This window comes from Ambystoma mexicanum, chromosome 10, assembly GCF_040938575.1.
Source record: "Ambystoma mexicanum isolate Mex_15411 chromosome 10, UKY_AmexF1_1, whole genome shotgun sequence".
NCBI classification, from domain to species: domain Eukaryota; kingdom Metazoa; phylum Chordata; class Amphibia; order Caudata; family Ambystomatidae; genus Ambystoma; species Ambystoma mexicanum.
This window is the reverse complement of record NC_090932.1, coordinates 643345501-643362753: the sequence shown is the minus strand read 5'-3', so window position 1 is coordinate 643362753 and position 17253 is coordinate 643345501.

Here is a 17253-nt window from a genome sequence, read left to right as displayed (position 1 = left end):
CAGAAGGAGTGCCTAGTTAGTGGATGGTGGCTATGAAAAATGAGTAATGAAGATCAACTTACAAAATGGTTGACGGTGAGGCACTACGAGGAAGGGGCCATGAAATGGCGATCAACCAGTTATACCAGTAATACAACTCCGGATTCTGAGAATCATTCGTGTGGAGCGGGATGCTAATACTCAATCTGGTATGTAGAGTCAAGATCAAAGAATCTCTGGGAAGGCACTTGAAAAGGCCGGTCAAAAAAATTGTGTGCAGCCAGTGGTTGGTACTCTTGAAAAAGGCTGAATCTAGAAGAAAAATAATTGCAATGAAAACGTTGAACTTAACAAAAATGAGGAAGGTTACAGGGGAGCCCTGAAGTGGGAGCGGACCTAGCCTGGAAGAAAGAAAGAAAGATCTCTGATCAACACAGATGCTAAGATATTTGCCAAAGTGCTGGCCAGTAGGCTTCTGCCTGCAGTTCCTACACTTGTACATCCCGATTAGAATGGGTTTATCCCCACTAGATCCCATTAGATGCGGAAAAGGCCTTCGATTCTGTGTCCTGGGTCTACTTGCTGGCAGTGCTGGAGGCATTTGGTCTTGGCCCTAACTTCATTAGATACGTGGAATTACTCTACACGGAACCTGGGGCGCGGGTTTTGACCAACCAGTCAATTTCGGATTTCTTTTTATTGGGAAGGTGCACCAGGCAAGGCTGCCCATTCTCGCCCATACTATTTGCCTTGACAATAGAGCCAATGGCTATAGCGATCTGACTGCGACACTCTAACAGGGGCATTAACCTTAAGGGGGCCACTCAGCTTATCTCGCTATACGCGGGCGACACGCTTTTATATATTCGTAAACCTGAAAACAACCTAGTACCTATTATGGCTGAGATTCAAGAGTTCACCGCACACTCGGGGTACTCCATAAACGGAGACAAGTCGGAGGTTTTCCCCCTCACACCGTCAACCGGCCGTCCCGGCTCCATGTGTGGTTTGAAGTGGTCTGGGGAGTCCATCCGATATCTGGGGATACTTGTCTCACGTGGGAAACACACGCTGTACACAGACAACTACGATACTACACTACAGGCCTTGAAGACCAAATTGCTGTTATGGGACCGCCTGCCGATGTCTTTGCATGGTAGGGTAGCAGTCCTAAAAATGATAGTCCTGCCCAAATTATTATACCTATTCATGAACATTCTGATATGGCTGGGAAGACCCTTCTTTAATAAACTTAGATCGATGGCGACGACCTTTCTTTGGAATGGGAAGACTCCAAGAATGGGGTGGGAAAAGTTAACTGAACCGTACTCTGCAGGCGGCTTAGCAGCACCTAACTTTGAACTTTACTATTATGTTTCCCAGGCCCAGTTCTCCAAATATTGGTATTCCAAGGACGAGGGTCCCCCACATGTGGAAGTAGAGGAGCTCACCACTTCCCCCACGAACATACAGTCCGTAATCTTCGATGCAGACTACAGGGACTCATGCGACTTCAACCCGGTGAGCTGTACTATTGGTGCATGGAAGGCTATATGTAAAAGACTGGGAGTACTGGCCCCGTATAACCCTGAGGCTTCCCTCTGGAACTACCCTAATATGATACCAACACACAAGGCCAACCTACGAGAGGCCTGGGATCCCAGTGGAGAGATGAGACTCGGGGATATGTTTATAGATGGGAAGTTTGCGACCCTTCAGCTGATCATGGGGGCTCTTGGCGGGGCCCTCTTAGGACACTACAGTACTATCAAATGGGATCGGCCTTCCAGAAGTGCTGGGCGTCTTTCCCTGATGAACCCCCTACGCACCCATGCGTGCAGATGATAACAGTGGGCGACCAACTGGGGGTGTCCAGTCTGTACACTGTAATACAGGCACACACACCCTCGACTAACCTGATCAAAAGTAAATGAGAGAGCGATCTCCAAATCCCTATAGACGATAAGACCTGGGAAAAGTACTGTTCCCTTATCAAGAGGGTTTCCATGAACGCTGGGCTACGCCTTATACAATTTAAAATTATAAACAGATTACACTACACTCCGGCCAAGATAGCAAAGTTTGTTCCAGATAGTCCAGGCAAATGTCCCAAATGCAGGGCGGATCAGGCTGGTTCATTTCATATGTACTGGGGCTGTCCGTTGGTGGCTGGCTTTTGGAGGGAGGTGTGGAGTTCCTTGAGGAGGTTACACAAATCCCCCCAGCATTGACCCCACAGAAATATTTATTCGGAGACATAGGCAAGTGCTCCGAAAAAACCAGAAGATTATTTAATGTCTCCTGTGCAGTTGCCAAAAAATGTATACTACAACAATGGAAAAATGCTGCGCAACCCACTGTAAAACAGTTCCTCCGGGAATTGACATATGTAAACGAGGCTGAAGAACAATTTGTCCTCACCCGCCCATCGGCTAGCAGACCTAAATATATTTGGGGGCCCTTCAGAATGTTTTTGTGTGATATGATCTCCGATGAAGATGAAGCTATGTAGATGTACCACCTTGATGAGATGTATGATATCTGTACCGATTTTCTATTTTGTCATATTTATTTCTAGCTTTAAGGTAAAGCTGTAACTGTGTTATGTATCTTCTGGACCACTAATTAATAAAAAGTGTTAAAAAAGAAAGAACTTACCCCAGAACGCAGCGAAGCCCAATGGAATCAGGATACCCAAGTGGATGTCCAACTCCATTGGCCCCACCGTGTCATCATTTATACGGAAATGCCTGAAAACGTCACCACGCGCATGCGTGTGTGACGTAAATGTAAAACATGTCATAGAAAGTTTGCGGCAGAAAATATAAGATGAGAAATTAAAGATGAGAATTCTAATGGTACTCGACCCAGTACCATGCTGGGTCAGTAAGATAGCAAGTGTAAAACCCTTTTTGTCATTGTCCGCGGAATGGAAAGATTAGGTAATGGTGTTTACATGTCGACCTCATCATGCCGAAAAGCGGGTGACGTCACATGTAAACAAAACGTCACACGCTGGCCCATCCAGTAAGAATGTCCAGTGTGACGAGCGCTCTGTGGTGTCATGACTGCTGTAGTGGGAAAGAAATAGCCCGGGTGAGCTAAATAAAAAAAAAAGCGGAATAAAAAGGAATAAGCGAGAGAATCACAATTATAGCTAATGAGAGAGGTTTAAATATTACGTGCACAGCGGGCCCATTCACATGGAATAGGCCGTGTTTGTTTGTTTATTATTTGTAATGCGCCGGAATACCCTAGGGTAACAAGACGCAGCACATACAAGGATTTGCGAAGCTTAGTTGCAGACAGTGAAATATATACATGGCAAATACACAGTAATAATGAAAGAAAAGCAAGGAGTATATACTTATATACAGTAAACAGTTGTGTGTACGGTATGTCCAAGTGGCAAAAGGGAGACGCAGTTCATGGCTCAGTATGTTTAGACAACGGCTGTTCTCAGCCAAGACATCTTGGAACGGAAGTTTTGGTAGGGTAAGTCCATTCTAAGAGTGGGTGGTAGGGAGTTCCACAGTCTAGCCGCTTTCACTGGGAAGCTGTTACCTCCTATGGTAGAGCGTTTGTAGTTGGGGACGGAAAGGCAGTTTCTGTATGATGTCCTTGTCGGTCTCAAGGATGTCTGTCTGTGAAATCTGTCTATCAGGTAGATGGGGGCCGCGTTATTGAGGGACTTGTGGGTGAGTGAGGCGTGTAATACAGCACTATATGCCTGATGATTTAAAAAGAACAATAAAGATGTAACCACCAGGATTTAGATGATGGTGGTCCTATTTCAAATGTAAAAAAGAAGTACTGGGGGACATGAGGGACCGGTGGGCCCATTCCCATGTGTTGTGAAGATTCTACAGCAAACTATTGCAGAATGTTAAATGCAAGAGATCCTATCACACTAGTAGGACAAACTTAGGATAACCCTCAATGAAGTTGGTGAAGTAATCTGTTACAATTCAAGTCTAGGGTGTATGCTGGTAATGCACCTCTGTGCCCGACAAAATGTAATTGCAAAAAGCTCCTATAGTAACAAGTGAGTTACGAGGGATACAATATTAGTGTTCACAAGGTGCTGCCTACACTTGGGGTTCACATTCTCGTGTGCATGTGATATCATGCATAGGTGTGTGTATACAGAATCCCTATTTTTAGTATTAAAAAAGGTGAATTGTCTGTCATATTAACGGATTGTTGACCACAAATGTCAAAAAACAGTAACAACTGTAAGAACTGTGATAATCCATTTTAATTTTTAGTGATAAGATCTAAAAACCATCAATAAATTGCTGCCCACACCTGGGGTTCACATTCTAATAACCAACTCCAGTCATAATAGCAATACTTCTCCAAATGTTCATCATATTGAAATTAATTTCATCAGAAAACCTCAATAGCTAACATATATTCATCTAATATGTATTATTGGTGTATCACATCAGAACAGGGTGCTAGAGGTTTATCAGATCCTCCCCAGGTCCCAATTTGAGTGGTTGTTGATAGTCAAAGATTGACAAGACTAGTAGTAGCCACAAGCCAATCGCTTAGCAAAGAGAAAGGACTTAAAGAAATGTACATGTGTGATCAGCCGGTATTTAGAAGAATGGTACCAAATAGTAATCTTCATTAAGGCCAAGTGGGGACATGGCGTCAAGTTTGTGGATCCAGAAAAGCTCTCTTTGTGAGAGTAATTTGGTTAAATCTCCACCCTATATATTAAGCCATGGTTTTCCTTGAAGTATGGAGTGGTACCTGGGGGGGTCACTTATCGCTAAAGCCTGCTCTCTGGCCCTTTTCAGGGTTTCATCCAGACCTGTCTCTGTCCGGAAGGAGGGAAGATGGTCCCCCACTCACCAGTCTATGAGGGCAATGTCCCTCTCTTTTCCCCCAATTTCTCTAATTTTCCGTCTCTGGGTCTTGGAGAGCTTTTCCCCTCTACCGGGTACTACTAGATCCATTTTGGAAAAAGGAGCTTCTTTTAACCATTCATCTAATTCAGATATATCTGTCCCTATCAGTACCGGAGCTGGTAGGGTAGGAATAATGGCTGCTTTAACTGGTATCTCATGCCCCTGTAGTCCCAACACAATGTCTTTGGTAGGATACCCTTTTATATCCCCATGCATGCATTTTATGTCAATGGTTCTCACCTGGCCTGGGTCTTGATCACTCACATGCGGTTGAATGGCCGTCTGTCTGCTACCGCTATCCATCATGGCTTGTCGGGGATGACCATCCACTGTGACTTCTATCACATATGGCAATTGTTTCTTCCGATATCCTGACGTTTGTAGAGTTTCAATTTCCATCGGTTCTGATTTTGTCCTTGATATGTCCCCATTCCCCACATTCAAAACGTTGGGGTGACTGGCCTTTTAGCATGCTGGCTCCTGGTTTGTTCTGAGGTTGCTGGGTGGACCCCCGGTAGTTGCTGCTGCGCAGGATAGGGTTTTCATGGTGGGGCCTTACTGGCAACGCCGTGAACGTACGGGGTGCCCCGGCTTTCTGATATGCGGTTGCCACATCTATGGCTTCAGACAGGTTTAAGTGGTGATGCTGCCGTACCCATCTTTGGATGGGAACGGGTAAGGCATCAATGAATTGCTCCAATATTACCTTTTCCTTTATCTGTCCAATGGTGGCTGTATTGGTCTGCAGCCATTTCTCCGCCAAATCCTGTATGCAGTAAAACAATTGTCTTGGGCTCTCGCTTGGTTTTAAGCTTGTCTCGTGAAACTGTAACCTATAGGATTCCTCGTCCATACCCAGTCTTTCCAACCCTGTTTTCTTGCTTTCAGAAAATGGGGTGTCCCCTGTAGGATTGGCAGCCTGGTAGGCCACCTGCATTACCCCCGTCAGTAGGGCTCCAGATAAAAAGCCCATCGGTCCTGTGGCCATTGTGCTGCCCGGGCTATTCTTTCAAAGTTCACAAAGAAAAAACTGGGGTCATCCCCCACCTGGAATTTTTGGAGAACCGTAGGTGGAATGGCTGGGTGAGCACGATTGGTAGCCACTGACTTTCCCAATATTGTTAAGGCTTCTCTGCCCTGGTCTTGAGCTACCTTCTGGACTTGTAATGCTTGTTGCAGGGCTTGTCGGTCTGCTTGTGCCTGGTACCCTTGGACTTGCACCAGTTGCTGCAGCTGCTGTTGTCCTTCGGCCAGTGCTTTTAACACTGCTTCCATTCTGTTAGCCTTGGCGTTTCTCCTTGAATCCCACCGCTTCCACCACTGTAAAGTAGTTGGCGGGAGACAGTTATAGTTGTTAAATTAACTTTTATTACACCGTTCACTCTTGGCACACCATAAAACAACTTAAACAGGTTATCTTCCTTGGAGTTTCTCCGCTTGTCTTAATTGTTCACACAGTGCACTGTTATGTCCGCTGATTCTTTCCATGCACCATGTAATATCCAAAATAAAGGTTGAGGCTTGCTGCTGGCTTTCGCTCCTTCAAGCCCAGCAGCCTGCCGTGATAAACTCTCTCAACAACGGAAAAAGAAAACACTCCGGTGCCAGTCCTCACACTTAGGATTGCCTTCCCTCAGTAAGCCGTCCTTCCCCGCCAGGTTGGGGTCTGGGTGCTCTGAAGGGATAGGGCGTTTTCCGGTGTCCGTTCTGCTTCTTGCTAATATGCCCATCAATATTCGTCACTGGTTTCACTCCAATCAGGCACTGCCTCATTAACCACGCTCCGCTCCTGCAAGAAGAGAGAGCTTCTAAGTACTTTTGACTTGCTTTTAACCCCTGCTCCACTCCTTCCCTCCAATTAACCCCCGCCCGTCCCAGCAACGGTTCTCCCACACCTGCAAATGGTTTTGCCTCCCCCTCTCCTGCAGTCTGTCCCGAGTTACAACGTGCCTCTGTTTTTCCCTGTGCAGGCTTGATAGAATATGGACCCACGGCTTCCAGCCTATACTGTTTTCTTTTATTTCGGATCTTTTTTCCACCTCCCTGATGCTGTATCTCGTGTGGGGTTCTGGGACATGTAGTCCGCCTAGGGTTTGGTTCTGCCCTCAATACTGGCTCTGGATGGTTCATGCTCCTTTCCCCTTCCAAATGCCAAGAGCTGCGTCTCTGGCTGGTCTGCCGGGTTAACCCCCTCCTGCCTGGTTTGTCTCGCAAATCCCTTGTTCCTCACAGGATTTCGAGCGGTTGCCACAGCTTCTCTCTCACAACACCCGACCTGTCTGATTCCGTTGCCAAACAAATGGTGTGTTAAAAGAAACAGTTGCGTGTTGTGACAGAATATGGGTTGTGATGGAGGCTGTCTGCCTGCTTGGAGAGCTATGGAAAGGTTTCCTTAGAAGAACAGGTTCCACTCAACTGCGACATTGAGGCCATTTTTTACTGTATCGAAGCGATTAATCCATTTTTGCTCTAGCTTTCTGAGGGCCAGATCTCTATCTCCTCCTCTTGGTTTGCTGTTTACAGTCTGTATGACAAACCAGCGCAGTTCCGTATGTTTGTTTCTTTTCTCTGAAATGTGCCACCATAGGTTTGTCCTCAATTAGATTTTTTAGACACGATATATGCTCACAGATGCGCTGCGTGATCTCTTTTGTATTTGCCGATGTATAGGAGACCACACAGACACTTTATGCCACATATGCTCCACTTTGTCAAACAATTTTTGAAAGTTTTGCATTTCCATACTACTTCATTCATAGTAATCTCTTTCAGGTTTTGTGTCAGACTACAGACCGAGCATTTCCCGCACCTTTAGTGTCCTACTACTGGTGGCAAATTCCACAGATTACTTTGTGGCGTCTTCCTGGTTGTGGAGTCTGGATATGTGTGGACTAGTCAGTCTTTCAAATTTTGGCTTCTTTTAAAAGCAAAACAAGGCTTATCTGGTTGGAAGGTATCTGTTTTTAAAATGTTCCAGTTTTTTAGAATGGTTGTTCTGATGTCATTGCTTATAGGGGTGAAGGTAGTGACGCACGTCATTTTTTTCTCTGTTGTTTTCTCTCTGTCTTTTGTTCAGGCATGTTTCTCTACTGGTATTCCTCGCTGTTTTCCGTGCTTTGCGTATGATCTGGGGGGGATATCAACATGCTGTTAGACGCTTTCCAAGATCCTTGCTATTGCAGTCATATTCCGGTAGTGTAGTGCAGTGCAGTTTCTTCTTATTCTTAAGAATTGGCCGGATGGTAGGTTTTGTCGTAATGCCTGTGGATGGAAGCTTGTGAAGGTTAACAGTGTATTTTTGACCGTTGGTTTCCTGTATAGCGTTGTAGAGAGAGTCCCATCAGTGGTCGTTTCGATATCAAAGTGTTCCATAAAAGGGTTGGCATATGATGGAGCAAATGTTGCTCCAATTCCAGTTTCTTGTTGCTGGCGGTAAATCTGATCATTTAAACAAAAAAAGTTGTTGTTCAAAGTAAATTGAAGCATCTCAATCATCTGATTTTGTGAGTGGTATGAGATTGTTCGTGATTTCAAAAAGTTAGTTGTACGGATGCCCATTTCATGTTAAATACTTGTGTAGAGTGACATGACATCTAATGTGACCAGCTTTGGTTTAGTCGAGTTCACTCTAAGGGAGTTGGCTCTTGAAAATAGATGAAGATTGTTCAATGCAGTTTGAAGACCACCTGGAGTGAGATCAAGGACAACAATGTCATCAGCATATCCAAACCATTGTGTGGTTGATCTCCTAGTTTTGGTGGTGTGCAGCATGGGTCTATCACGGCCAGCCCCATGTTGGACAGGTACAAATTAAACAGCAGGGCAGCCATTACGCAACCCTGCTTCAGACCTGTTTTTGTACCAATCCAACTGGAGGTGTCACCATCGCTCTCCAACCAAACCTTGACCCGTGACTTGTGAAATACCATGATCATCTTCAGTAGGCTGGTAGGAATCCCCCAGCTGAGCAGCTTCGCCCACTGCCTTGTACGGTTGACTCTATCAAATGCTGCACTGTGGTCAATAAATGCTGCATAGATGGGACTTTGGCGGATCTGCCATGATTGTTGGATAATAGCAGTAAGGGCTGGCACATTAACTGAGGTGGATCACCCTTTTCTGAACCCAGTTTGGTTCAATTGAATGATGTAAGCTGTCTCTACCAAGTCAATCACCTCTTCAAGCAAGATCCTAGCAAATATCTTGGCAGGGACATCTAACATTGGCAATAGGCGATAGTTATGGGCAACTGTATGGGAAGCCGCCTTTAAGACCAGGACCAAAATACTATCATGCCATGATCGGGGAAGGGTTTGGCTGGCAGCAATACAACCGAAACGATGATGTAGAACATCTGCCCACAGTCTGGCATCAGATTTTATCAGTAGATTACAAAGGCCGTCCGGGCCAGGGGCCCTAGATGACTTGGTAGTGTTATCAGTCCAGCCACTTCTTTTCCATGGGCGCAAGTGATTTAACTGCCTTATCTGTCTCCTTTGAAAGTGGTAGTGAAGCAACAGACTCCTCGATTTGAGCCATAGCAGGGATTACCATGATAATGTCTGATTCCCTATTGCTACCGGAGCATCCCTGCTGCTCAGGCATTGTTTTGAGAATGGCAGATGGAATTCTGCAATAGTAGAATAGCTTGTGATAGATCAGACTTTGCAGAGGTTGAGTCCAAATGACAAAGATTTCAGATCACTCTTTAGCCGCATTTTCCAATCTGCTCTATATATTGCTGAACAATATAGTATGAATTTTCACTTGAGTTTTTGTATTCTCGTAAAGAGAGACAAAAGACACAAGCAGATAGTTCAGAGCCAGCAGGGCTATTTGGGCATTACTACTGAATTCAAAATCAACCTGCTTGAAGAGACAAGGATGCCGCCTACATTGAGCCGGTTGAGGATTATATACATTTGATGCAATTGAAATTTCACTTTTGTCATTGTCAACATCCAAGAAAATAGGTGGTGTATTAGTACCTGCGGCATTTAGGCTCTACCAAACCCATTGTGAGTCTCTGAGGTTTTAAAAAATGCTGCATCAGTCACTAATGGCCGGATAGCCGCTGCCGCCTACTCCTGAATTCCATCAGCCCCATCTCTCGTCATAGACGTAAGAAAGATGTCATTTTTGCCCTTTTTTGTCTTTTCTTTTTTTAGTAAGCTGATTCGAGGACCGAACAGAAGTGCTCTACCTGCTCCCACCCTCATCTGGTGATGCTGGTAAAGGGAGGGCACGCGTCATTTCGAACATGTGCACCTCAATGGGAAGGTCGTTTGGCTTGCTTCTTAGAGTATACATTTAAGCAAATACACCGGAGGACCGACTCACCAGAGCACTGCGAGCTGCAAGCTATCTGTCACAGATTGGGCACTCGACTGGCTCTTGCACTGCCAACAGCATTGCTAACAGCACTCTGCAGGCACTTCGTGCCACCCAAGATGTTCTATAGAAGGTGAGGGTCACGTAATCTGAGGGCCATGCAACAACAATAGCCCAGCAAAACAGTTTTCCCGTCAGTGCTAACAGCACTCTGCAGCCACTCCGCAAAATAACATTACATTCGTATAGTTCATAACAATCAGATACAAAATATACTCTCAATCACATTACAATACCTCAAAGCTTATATTGTAAATGACCTATACTGGATAAAATTCACAGAGACTCATGTAAAATAAGAATATATTTTATTGTGTAATAAAAGAGCAGTTTTAACACACTTGTATAATCTATAAATTGACATTTGATCTTCACAGTTAATTACATAAAGCAGCACTTCTTTGCATGTCCTGATTCCCTTCTGCAGAAAAATCAATCTTAGCTGCTATTTGCTCATGTTAGCATGACCAGGACAGATTAACAAGCGCAGAAGATCTTCCTTTCCTATATCACACATGCACTTCTTTGATCTATTCATCCACCTGTTGAGTGGTAGGAGATTTAACCAGATTAATATAATTACCCTCCTGCAATCAGGGAATTTAATTTGAATATTGTCCCTAAGTGAGGGTGATCTCGAAGTACATCACTAACAAAGGCAGGTGGTGGATGCTCACACTTTCTCTCCTGCCCTCAGGACTTGCCCTATCCTTAATTTTTTTAAGATGATTTAAGGAAGTGAAAAGTGATCAATCCCAGTCTGTACCACCCCAAATGGACTATAACCTAGTACCTTTAAGCCGGATAAATGTATCCTTGCCTGGTGAGGCCAGCATGTGTGCTCATTCAGACCTTGCATGGTAATTTACAGCAAAGCCTAAATGTAATTTCAAACGAGCATTGCCAATGCCAGCAGTTTAGGTTTTTGTGTAGGCATGGGAAAGGCACTTGTTAGGCACTGCCTTTGTAATATTAATTGACCATTGTCGGTAGCAGGTGCAAAATGGTGCGAGTATTTGGGCATCCTATAGCAGTGCCTGGCGAATGCCTAATTATACACAAGCCAAAGCTCTTGGCTTTGCCAATGCTTGTTAAGTGGACTTCAGTGAAGGGCACGCATACTGCTTATAGACCAAGTGGCTGAATGCTGTTTGACATTTATATTAGTCCAGTAGCTGGATTACAGCTCCAATTAAGTCATCACTCAGACTGCTTTACAAAACACTGGCAGTCACTTAGAGTGCAAAGGCTTGATTTAAAGTGAGCTCAGAGTTCCCATGACAAGGTGTTTTGGGCGCAGTGGGGGAGGAACTGGGTGTGAATGGCCTTGGGAATTTGCATGGCCATGGACAGTCAATGGGTGGACAAATAACTAAACACCATCTACATGCTTTGTGTCCCCCCCCTCATATGCCATTTCTCCCGATCTTTACACTAATGCAAAAGTTTTGGCTTAGGTGGCGCTTGCACCACTTATAATAGCCAAACTAAAAATATGCTAGACATTTTTAAATTACCATGGACTTAATGCTCTGGTTCCCCAATTCGTCTTGGTGCACATCTCGATGTATCAGGAGCAAGGCACATTATTTGGCAGAACTATTTCTTTTGAACCACCTCCAGAACTGCACACTTGACATATTCCCATATCTCACTTCCATATACAATAATTGAGGATGCGTTAATTTTATACACATTTCAGCATTTATCTAATGCATGGGTTCACTTGGCTCTCCGGATGTTTTGCACTATAACTCCCATTCTTGGAAAGGGTACATGGGACTTGTAGTCTAAAACATCAGGAGATATAAAGGTTGCAGACCACTGATCTAATTTATAGGCCCCACGCCTAGAGTAGATTTGTAATAATCCTTTGAGTCAAAGGGACACCTTTTCCTGTAACTTCGTTACGCAATGTCCAGGAGCATTTCTTTTAAATAAAAAAGGGACTGAGATAGCAATAAGAATTAACCACCTTAATTGTAGTTTCACTGAGACACCACTTATAAGATTTCCCCAGACATTTATTTTAGTCTAGACGTTAAAGTTCAGACTAAGTTCCCAGATAATCATTTGCATACAAAAGCTCTTTTTACAACCCCACTGATGTTAAATCCAGTAAAATCCATGAATACTATCTTCAGTGTACACAGGTGCACTAATAGAATACCATGTTAAGGGGTGGGGGGGGTCTAACCTTCCATCCAGATGCATGAGTGTCTAATTCGGACAGAAATATAATAAATAGAAGGGGACTGATGGCACCCCTGTTTAACCTCTTCAGTAGTAGAACAGGCTGGAGTACACCTACCTAACCTTGAGTAGCAAACGGATAATCTTTTGTCTACATAACACAATTGGACCAACTTCAATAGACCAAGACACATTCTAATTAAATGCATCTTGCAACCATCCGGAGCAGGTGAGTGCTAGGCCCATTGCGCCCTCCATCCATTGGTGTTTGTTGTAAATTTGGCCATTTTGTTGTGCCCAGGCCCCCTCGAGCCTGCATCCCTGTTCTGTGTTCCCCTTCCTGATTTCGCTTGCTCCTGCCTCCCCAGCCCGCCCACCGCCCTGATTGACTGTTAAGCTTCCAGTGCCGGGGTGTATCACCATCCACCGGGTGAGTAAACCTTCCATTGCTGCTCCAATTGAAAACATTTTGGTGTCCTTAGCCCCAAAACCCCCAATCATTGTTGCTCCCAGTCCCTGAACTCCCTCCTGCAGCCCTCGCTCCCTCCCCACTTCCTGGTTCTTTGCCTCCCACCGTGCCCTGATTGGCCCTGAAGACTGTTACACCCAGGCCATCACCGACCTTCCCAGGGCAGCCCTCTGCCTGTGCAGCCCTACGACGAAGGGCCCAAGATAAAGGACAGCTCCTACAGAGGTGGCTCTAGATCGTATCTGCAGGTATCCGCAGGAGAAGCAAGAAGCCAGTAGCCTGCCGTAAACCTGCACCAACCAAAAGTAAGTGTGGCAAGGGTGGGTACTGAAGCAATTAATTCCATGCCGGAAAGCCCTACCACTCTTACTTAAAAATCTTAAAAGTTGTACTGTTAAATCGTACAGTCCCATATTAAGGTCAAACGATTATTCGCACCCTAATAGTGTCACTGTGTTAAAGTTGAATTCAGAAAGCGTGCCTAATAACGTCATTGTGTTAAAGTTTGAACTTAGAAAGTGTTCCCAACAACATTGAGTGTGCCATAATTGCGTCACTTTGTTAAAGTTGATTTTAGAAGGTATTCCCAACATCATTGAGTGTGCCCTATTAGCGTCACTGTCCTAAAGTTGAATTTAGAAAGTGTGACAAATAGCGTCACTGTTGTTAAAGTTGAATTTAGAAGGTATTCCCAACTTCTTTGAGTGTACCTAATAGCGTTGTTGTGGTAAAGTTTGGACTTAGAAGGTATTTCCAACATCACCGAGTATGCCCTGATAGCATCAATGTGCCAAAGTTGAATTTAGAAAGTGTGACAAATAGCGTCACTGTGTCAGAGTTTGATTTTGAAGGTATTCCCAACATCATTGAGTGCAACAAATAACGTCACTGTGACAAAGTTGAACTTGGAAAGTGTACCTAATGTCGTCACTGTGTCAAAGTTGGAAGTTGAAGGTATAGAGGATCTAACTTCCTAACAAAGACTTATCACACTAGAAACTTTTGATAACGCCAGAAGGATTCGATACTCCTGTGGTGCCCACTCAAATTTGCTTCCTGCTTCTTTCCTTCCCTCTTTTAGTTGAAGGTATTGCCAACATGACTGAGTGTGCCCTAATAATGTCTCTGTGCTAAAGTTGAATTTAGAAAGTGTGCCTAATAGCATCACCATGTTAAAGTTTTAATTTAGAAAGCATTCCCAACATCATTGAGTATGCCCCAATAGTGTCACTGTGTTAAAATTGAAGTTAGAAGATACTCCCAACATCATTGAGTGTGCCCAATAGTGTCACTGCGTTAAAATCTGATTTTAGAAAGTGTGCCCAACAACATTGAGCAAGGGATATCATTGAGTATGCCCCATCTAGTTCATTGTGCTGAGTCTCACATCTAGATTGTGTACCCAAATAGCATTAAGTGTACCCTAACTGTTTCCACCGTGTTGAGCCTTACTTCTAGACAGTGCGCCTAAATATCACTGAATGTACCCACATTATTTCCCTGTGTTGAGTTCCTCATCTTGATAGTGTGCCTAATTATTTCACTGTGCTAAATATCACATCTAGATAGTGTGCCCAAATATCATTCAGTGTGCCCTAATTACATCACTGTGTCGTGTCTCACTTAGAGATAGTGTGCCATGACTCGACCTGTCTCATCTAGATCCAATCTCAGAGCCTCACTCTGGTGTGCCTCGCACCTACCCCCCTTGAATCCACCCCCTCCCTCCCTGAACCCACAGCCACCCACCATCACAAACCCACCACGCCCTCTATCCAACCCCCAAGCCAGAGGAGCCCGCTGGCGCTCCAGCCATCCAAAGACCTCCGTCTCCTCCACCCTCCCACCCACTCACCTGCAAGCATACTCACCCCCACCCCCCTTCTCAATCCCTATTACCACATATTCCCCCCTTCCCACCTTCTCATCAAACCGCCCTCCCCCACACCGAAACTGCCCGCACCCGCAGACCCACCCACATTCCCCACCTTCCCCTGCCCTACCGGCCCCACGACACCCACTAACACCCCTCACTCACCGTATCCCTTCCCTGAGTACTGCACGTCTCGTCCTAGCAAGAAATGTAGCCTCATCTCCATCACCATCAGACCCCCTGACCCTCTCTCACACACCGACGGCACAATAACCCCAGGAAAAGAGAAAACGATACTGGTCCCAATCTTCCTCTCTACTCCGCACTCCTCCTCCGCCGACCCACTCACACATTCCCTCACCACTCACCTTCACCATCTCCCCTCTCCCCCGCCCCTCACCCCTTTTCCAACCCCTCTCCCTCGACTTCTCACCCAGCACACCCACCCTCACCACCCCCCTGAGATCCCCACACGGATTCCCAACCCCTACTCCCTCCCTGTCCTCTATCCAACCACCAACCCTGCCCCCTAACCGACCTCCGACCCACACCGTCCACCCAACCCCATCCACCCGCCACTCAGTCCCTCCTTCGGCCACCTTCTCTTCCCATCATCCATTGACCAGCTAGCCACCCTCCAGAACCTGCACCCACCCTTCCCCCTCCCCCTCCATCCCCATCCTAACCCTCACCCGCAACCGCCACCACCCACGCCCCCAACTCCCCCACCTACCCCCTTACTACCACAAGGACAACCACTCTCTAAGAAATTAGATGCATCCAATTTTAACGCCTGCTTTGTAGCAAAAAGCAGACACAGCATCTTTGACCTCCTCTCCTCTGACAATCCCAACCTAGTATTTATCACTGAAACCTGGCTCTTTCCGACGACTATGCCCATGTTGCTAATGAAGCCTCCCCCCCCGAATACTCCCTCATCCCACTCAACAGACCCTCTAGAGGAGGAGGAGTTGCAGTCGTTTTCAAAACTCACTTCTCCGTCTCACTCGTCGACTCCCAGACTTGCACTCCTTCCTGCGAATCCCTTCTTGTAAACCTCTCACTGCCCCGTCATTTTCCCATATCTTCCTAATCATCTACAGACCTCTCTACTATGACAGATATTTCACAACCAACCTCTGTGACTCTATAGCCACCATCCAAGTAAACCACCCTTCTAGGAGACTTCAATATCTGGCTTGCCATTCTGACCAATCCTATGGCCCACTCTCTATTCAACTGCTTCGATGCGCTTGACCTCACCCTTCACAAAAACAGGCCAACCCATTCCAAAGGACACAACCTTGATGCCATCTTCAGTTCACACGACCAGATACACCTAGGCCCCCCCATACCTCTCATCTGGTCTGATCACTTCGTCCCATTCTCCATCCGCTCTCCTGCCCCCATGCCCATCCCTGAACCAGCCACCCCCCCTCCTCCACAAATGTTGGAAGAAACTAAAGATCCATCCCGACCTTGCTGAAGCACTGCTTCTCAGACCGCCCTCACACACACACCCTCCGTGATGTGCCCTTAACCATCAACAACTTCGATCCTTGGCACAATAACTCACTAACCCCACTCATCCCCACCTGCCGCTCCTCCCCGACGTCCTGGTCCTCATCCCAAACGGTTTACTCCTGAGCTGAAGATTGCGAAACAGCGGAATAAATCCCTAGAACGCAAATGGGGGAAAAGAACAACCAACCTGAGTAGATCCAACCTCGCCTTGCACGATTGCTACTATAAAGCTGAAATCCGGAAAGCCAAAAAAGCCCATTACAACAATCTGATTCACAACTAAACCCCAGCAAGGAACTCCAGAAAATCATATCTGGGTTTGTCAAACCATCCTGTACCTCTGCCCATTCGCCCCCTTCTCAATCACTCTGCGACTCACTCTTACTCCACTTCTACTCCACCGCTCTCGACAGAACAGCCTCTCAACAACAAACTGGCCCACCGCTCACCACAACAAAATCCGCCGGCACTTCCGACCACCCCCTGCCCGCAACCACAACAACTCCGCCCATTTTTGACTCCTTCAAACCAATCTCCAGAATATTAATTTCGCATCCTTCTCTCTGCCGAAAACCCTCTGGCTCCCCACTTGACCCCTGCCCCGCCTCAGTCCTCAAAGAAATATTCTCTTGCACTTGCGCAGGAGAATACACAAGAACCATTCTAAATGACTGCCTCAGCTCTGGAATCTTCCCTGACGCTTTCAAAATTGCTCACGTCAAACCTCTCCTAAAGAAACCATCCCTCGACCCCCCCCCCTCAACCCCAAAAACTACCGCCCCATGTCGAACACCAGATTCCTTGCAAAACTCATCAATCAAACTGCTTACTCCCAACTAAATGCCTTTGTGGAATCCAACAACCTCCTGGACCCCGCCCAATCAGGGTTCAGACCACGACACGGA